Source organism: Lonchura striata, chromosome 1 (genome assembly GCF_046129695.1).
Source record: "Lonchura striata isolate bLonStr1 chromosome 1, bLonStr1.mat, whole genome shotgun sequence".
Lineage (NCBI taxonomy): Eukaryota > Metazoa > Chordata > Aves > Passeriformes > Estrildidae > Lonchura > Lonchura striata.
Window position 1 is genome coordinate 125,675,676 of NC_134603.1, and position 7,168 is coordinate 125,682,843.

The following is a 7,168-nucleotide window of genomic DNA, read 5'->3' on the forward strand; positions in this document are numbered from 1 at the left end:
TCTCTCCGCCGGGACGGCCCCGGGGCGGCGGCGGAGCCCAGGCGGGAGGGGCGGCGGGCGGAGGGCTCGGCAGCGCGGCGGGGCTTGAGGGAATCCGTGACCGCTCACAGCGCCGAGTCCCTGTGGAGCAGCCCTGGCGCATCCTCCTCCGCGCCTCCCGGAACGTGTGAAATACGAATCCCCGTCTCAGCATCTCTCTCCGCAAATGTGTACAGAAGTGCCATAAATTAACTGTTTGTTGCCTGCCCGTACCTGCTCCCCGCTCGCCCTGGGGATACCAGAACAGCGCGTCCGGTGGGAGCTGTTAGACACAAACCAGACCACAAACGTCCGACTCCCACTCGGAGCTCCAGAATAACCACTGGGACGGGCCCCACCGGGTCCCGCTGCCGCTGCCGCGGGGACGCAAGGGCAAGGGGCTCCGGAAGAGCAATGGGGTTTTATTTGGGCAACTCTTAGTTAAACTTCAGGCCATGAGAGTAGCAACCGCCTCTTCCACGGCGGAGGGAGGACAGCTGCTTTCTGAAGTTACACTCACTGCGCAACAAACATTTCCTACAGGGATTTAAAACTGTTCCTCGGCTTGCTTTTTGCTAGAAAAAAAAACCCAGGTGACTAGTGTTTGCCTTCACAGCTGCTAAAGCTGCCTAACTGTATCTGACTAAGCACAAACAAAACACAGATATTTTCATAATACATGTTTTCAATCCAGTGAAAGCAAAATATCTGCAGATGTTTGAGAAAAACACCCATTATGTCAGCTGCAAGAAAAGCCAGCTTCACTTGGTTTGTGACAGGTTTCCTTCTGAGGTTTCTTCAGTTTGGCACTTTCAGGCTGCTCATGTCTCTACCAGCTTATGGTGGTCTGCCGAGCTGTAGAGCATCTCTGTAACAGCCACTCATCCTGGAAAAAGTTGATTTCTGTCATGTGACTAATGCAAAAAAACCCTTATAAGAATATGTGCCTGCTCTTGGCATGGGCATCTGGAGACCTCTGTGATCATGGCATTGTTTTCAAGAAAACATGTAAGATGGAACTATGAGTTGAGTCTACTATGAATGTACCTTAGAGACGGGTACCTGTGAGTGCACAGAGCCTGTGCTGCTGCATGCACAGCTCTCTCAGGAGCTGAGCACAAATAGTGAGGCAGTGCCCAGCAACCTACCTTGTACCAGGCTGCTGCCCCACAGACCTTTGGAGCTGGCTTGCTTCCTTTGTGCAAAAAACTGTAGTGCTGCTTGATGAATTTTACTCTCCTTATTTTGCAGCACACGGGACATTACATTTCTTCCCCTGGTTTCTTTTCTGTAAGCACCTTTGTTCTTATGTTCTAAGAGAAGGCGATTACTTCCCCCTCTGCAGGGGTCAGCCAGAATTCAGCAGTGTTGCTAGGGCTTGGAGCTTGGCTCTCTCACCAGTGCCATCCGTTTGCTTTTCATGCTTCACTTGGTCAACATTTAACCAACTTTTAGAGCACTTTTTCACTTTCTCAAGGAAACTGATTTTTTTTTTTTTTTTTTTTGACTGGTCTTGCTCTTTGGAGATACCGATTTGTGTGTAATATAGCTTCTCACAGCCAAGCTTGTGCTACATCTCTTTTCTGGAATCACAGAGTGGCAGAGAAAACACCTCTCTTGGTGTAAGTGCAGGGGTTTTTTCAGGCTTCCCCAGATGAACCTTCCTCTTGGGTCACAGACAGAGGAGTCTACAAACTTAAATGGGCACAATGAAAAAATTTTATCTATCTATCTATCTATCTATCTATCTATCTATCTATCTATCTATCTATCTAAGTATTGAAGGCAAGTAATTTCCCCATTTCCTGTGGTGAAATAAAATAAAACATGCTTTAAAGAAAACTTAAAAGATCTATAATTAAACAAGGATGAAAAGTCCTAAAAGTTGACCCAAAGTCTCTTCTTGACTTCTGCAACCTCAGTGACTGTCCTCAAGATTCACTTGCCTTATTCTTTTCTGATAATCCTTTTGCTTCTTTAAATCTTATCTCAAATATTCAGCAGAAAATCTAGGAGTGCACTTCAACAAGAGTATGTGTAAAAGCTTTTTGCAAATTTTCTAGTTAGCAACTGCAGTTGTAGCACAATGAACACATGTATTCAACACAATATAGAGTGGATATTTGAATTTCTTAGTTGGACCGTCAGATGGACAATTAACAGATTGTTAACAGACAAATTCAACAGTAATTTGAGATCATAATAATACATTTTGAGGCATATATGGTGACAGTTGACTAGACATATGTGAAAAATATATTTTCTCTAAGATCTCAGCAAAGTAGTATAATAGACGCTTTTGTTCTCTGAAATGAAAAAGGCTGGCACCTTCAAAACTTAATTTTCTGATCCCTATTAAAAACTGCTTGTAGAATTTTCATGGAAAGCTTTGTTCAGTTAGTTCAGCTGAGGGATCACATGATACATTCTGTCAAGTCATTGAAATGAAGGGATTCATACAGATTATTGTGGTACATGTATTTTTATTTCTTCAATATGACAGAAAGGTAATCTCCAAATTCTTTTTCTGAACCTGTGATACATTTGAAATCTGTTATCATCTTCCACAATAACTTTCACTTTTGATTTCCCTCCATGTATTGTTGCTGTCCAACTGGTAGGGGTTTGATGCAATAAATATTTGTCTCAGTCAGCTTCTTTTCACTGCATGTGTTCCTGTGTGTTTGCTAGGTATCTCTTCAAGCCCACAGATGATAATTTTTTTTTTTTTCCTGCAGGGCACAAGCAGAACTTGAAAAAATGGAGAGATCAAATAGAGACAGGATTAAATTTAGCATTTTTGCAGGTAATGCCTCTTTACGTATTGGCTTGTTACATACTTCATTGTTCTCTAGCTCTCTACTCTTCACATGCATATTACCATGTCAGCTACCACCAATTAATTAGATAAGAATCTAGACTAGAGTTCTTAAAAGAGTGAGAAATTTTATTCCAACACTGTGGTAATATACTACTGTGCTAAAACAAGCAGAACATAGAGGCTATTGAACGGTCACAACTAAAGGAGGAACAAAGGTGCAATCACTAATTATTACTGGCTAAATAGCAATAATAAGTAGCAATCATAGCAGCTTCAAGGTGATCCTCAATGCCAAACTAATTTTGAAATCTGCAAGTGTAAAAAGAGAAGACTACCTAAAGTTTTCAATCTTAGTTTCAGAAAAGGCTTCAGGCATTTATTTCAACGAAACTGAAACTGAGAGATGCCAGTGTAGAAGTTTAATGCAAAAGTCATATTTGCTACAATACATCTGAATTACACCACTTGGATGTTTTCGATAAATTGACATTGGATGCTACTGAAATCAGTTCTACTCATATTTAAGACCAGGACCTTAAATGTATGATTATTTCACATCTTAAGCTCTTACCATTTAAACCAGAGTATTTTTATTCTACCAAGGCTACCAACTTTATTTCTGTGTAGTTTCATGCTGCTATAAAAGAGAAAGAGAAAAAAAGCTGAGGGAAATTGAATTTTTTCTTTGTAAGTAGAAAAATCTCTCTGGTTTATGACAATCTGTAAAAATTGATTGCTTCTCTTAACGTAAACAGATGGTAACATCCAGGATGATTGACATTTACTATGTCCATGCACAGCTCCCAGGGGAATCTACTTTTAACGATATTCTACTCTGTCTGGAAGTCCAGCAGTTAGAAAAAGAAATGCTATCAAGAATTTCCACTTTCAAAGGCCTTTCAATAGTGAGTCCGAGTACTCTCTGACTTCTGCTTAAGATACAAAGAAGCTGCCAACACCATATGTAAGACCAGTGTTGTGTCAAAAGCATAAAAATATGTGTATTTGCAAAGGGAAAATTCTACCTATTCTCCACCTCCTTCTAGCTCAACACGGTAATTACTAATGGTAACTACTGCTTTTCCTATTCGTGTAGTATAATTTTAGGCTCCATTCAGGTTTCTTTTAGTTCTTCACTCTCCTATTTTGTAATGTATTGGTTTTTTCCTAATTAAGTATTTTATTACCGTTCTCATCCCACTCTCAGGTAATTCTTGTCCGCTTCAATTATCTTGACTTCTTTTCCTTTTATGAGCAGCAGTAAACTTTAGTGACTGCTGTCAATAAAAACGGAAGACTTCAGGGTGAAAAGGTACACCAACCAGAATCCTGTTTATGCTCTAGCTACCTTTTTTCTCCTTTAAATAAAAACTTCTTCCACATCTAGTTATGGAAGTTTCCTGTTAGGAATTGACATAAAATGATGACAAATTTGGCATGCCTAAGCAAAAATTGCTACAGTACAAAATTAAAATGTGTGACTGGAAAAAAATTACTTCATTTGGCTTTCACTTTCTTGGCTTTTTTCCATTCACCTGTTTAATTTTGCATATTAATCCCTTAGATTTTTAAAATTGTAAGCAGAGGATCTATATTTGCAAGTCTGAAGTAGAACTGACAAAAAGGAGTCAGCAAGAGGATAGTGTTTTATATACTTGGTGATGTACAAACTCAAGAACCTTTAAGTCCTGAAAGATGTAAATATGCCCACTTAGCAGACACACATATTAGCATCAATTTAAGTTAGGAAATTCAGCTGTGAAAGTAAATCAATACCTCATTAATTCACCTACTTTTGAAAAAATTCTGAATGTGTCTAGGTCTATGCAGAGAATGCTTCTCTTGCTACTTGTTTTCAGTAGTTTTAAGAATCTTACATAACTCTGACAAATGTGTCAACACCAAAAGGTCAGCCAGCTTTGGGATTGGGCTCTTCCTCGAATTTGGTCCAAGACTTTCCTTTAAAATACATACAAGTGACACAAAGCTATGCATTCAATGAAAAACAACATAAAAATAAATGCTTAACAGAATTTTAGATCAGCAGTACAAACATTTTTTGATAAACACACCCTGCCCTGCAAACTTTTATTTTAAACTGTAGCTTGGATTAAGCTTCCATAATACGTGGGGATGGAATAGAGATCTCATTCAACTGAAATACTTTCCAAAGGAGTTTTCCAATATAAATATTTAAGAGAGAGCACTTTTTTTGTCTGGTCTACGTGTTTCTGCAATGTGTTTAGCGAGAAGCAAAAGGTTATTCAAATAAAAAGCTATAGCCTTTGAAAATGCAATGAGAGAGGTCTTAATGGCAACCTAGGCTAGCATACAGCACAGATGCATGAGGGAACAGATGCAAGAGAGAAAGTGAAAAATTCCAGAAATGCCGTAAAATGTATATCTGGTAAAGAAATCTCTGAATATTTATTGTCTCCAATACACTTCAGTTAAGCTTCCTAGGACAAACAATAAAGGTTAAAACATTTTTTTATTTTTTAAAAGGTTGTGCTAAAATATTTTTTTAAGAAATTATTAAATGCCCAAGGCTAGGCATTTTCTGTACACAGAAGTAGAGATGATAGATATAGCTTTGAATTTGTATATTATAAATCTTACACTGCACACTGCTGCTCATGTAAGTCAAAGAAATGCCTATGTTCCTTGACCTGACAACTTAGAAGTAGGTAAATTTTGGTACTTGCTATGAAAATCATCCAATCAACCATAATAAACTGATCAGAAAAACACCCATCACTATATCAACAGTAGTTGGGCAACGCAGCAGTCCATCTGCTTGTGATAAGCTCTGCTCATTTTAGTGAGGCTCTTCTAGAAAAGGTATCTCGCTGTCCTCTCTCCATGGAAGGTATTCTAGCAAGCAACGACAGCACATGCCAGCTCTAGGTCCCCCACAGCACCTCCTATTTTTTATTGTCAAATCTCAGGATATCAGGAAATGATGCAAGTAGCTTTGAGGAAAGGAAAAGGAATGGGAAGAAGGGACATGGTAGTTCAATGGAAGTTCAGTTAGGAAATTAAATGTGAATTAATCCTGATATTTGCTACCTAGCCAGACAGAAAATAAAGCTAATGGAATAAATATAAAATGTAACTTGAGATAATTTTAGCAATGCAAGTGAATTTACAATTGCAGACAGAAATACTCGATTTGGTGTCACACTTCATGATTCCCAGAGTAGAACAATCACATTTGAAGGACGAAAAGGGCAAAATGTAACATGCACATTCATCCTTATGTAAGAATTTGTTATTTTCTGATATTGTATATTTGAAACTGTGTAAGCAGAGGACCAGTCTCTCACCAGTAATGTAGAATATGCTTCAAAATGCACCACTGCCACAATACTAAGAAAGTGGTCAATTAAGACATATTAGTTGGTCAGATGTCCATTTACTTTGAATTATGACATAGATTGGCTTCAGAAGTTTGACATTCAAATAGAGGTCACTGAGAATTCAACAAGTATTTAATCAAACATATAATAAAGATAATGTATTTTACATCTCAGGAAAGATTATTCTGTTTTGCAGTACAAGGTTCGAAGTCTCAAAGTATAAATTCATCTTTTAGAAAATGGAAGGAAGTGGCCTTCTTATGTGTATATGTGGTGGTTAGGGACATGTTTCGGTGGTGGGATTTAAAGCAGTGTTAGCTTTTCAGTTAAGCTCGACAACGTTAAAAGTCTTTTCCAACCTAAATGAACTTGTGATTCTCTATGCACTTCTTTCTTTGTGAAACAGCATTACTTATTTGCAGTGAAAGTATGGTAAAGTCTACCATAAAAACTTCTAGCATTTAAAAAAATAGTATAACATTATCATTAGCAATTTGGCATACCATGAAAGTTATTTTAGTATAACACAATGCAGGAGCCGGTCGACATTTCACTGAGAAAAGCTCAGTATCTTTTCTAAGAGTTGAAGTCAGTGCTTTCAGGTTTCCATCAATTTGTTCTATACATTCCCTGTGTACACTACAGTGATTATTTTGTACACTACTTTGATTATTTATCTCTATCAAACTGAATTCTCTTTCATTTTCTAAACTTGTATTTTATCTGTCTGTGTGTGTGTGTGTGTGCACGTATTCCTTACCTTAGGAAATTTTTCCCTTTGGTTATTCCTTTGGTGTGTTCAGGAACAACAGTAGCTTCCATTTGTAAGAGCTGAACAAACCCCACAGAATTCATGCTGAGCTAGAATCTGCTGGTTTAATTCCCTGCTGGGAGTCTGCCAGTTGGGAAACGCTGACCAGCAAGTACAGGTCTTAATTACACAAATCCAGAAGCTGCTGCCAACCTTTCC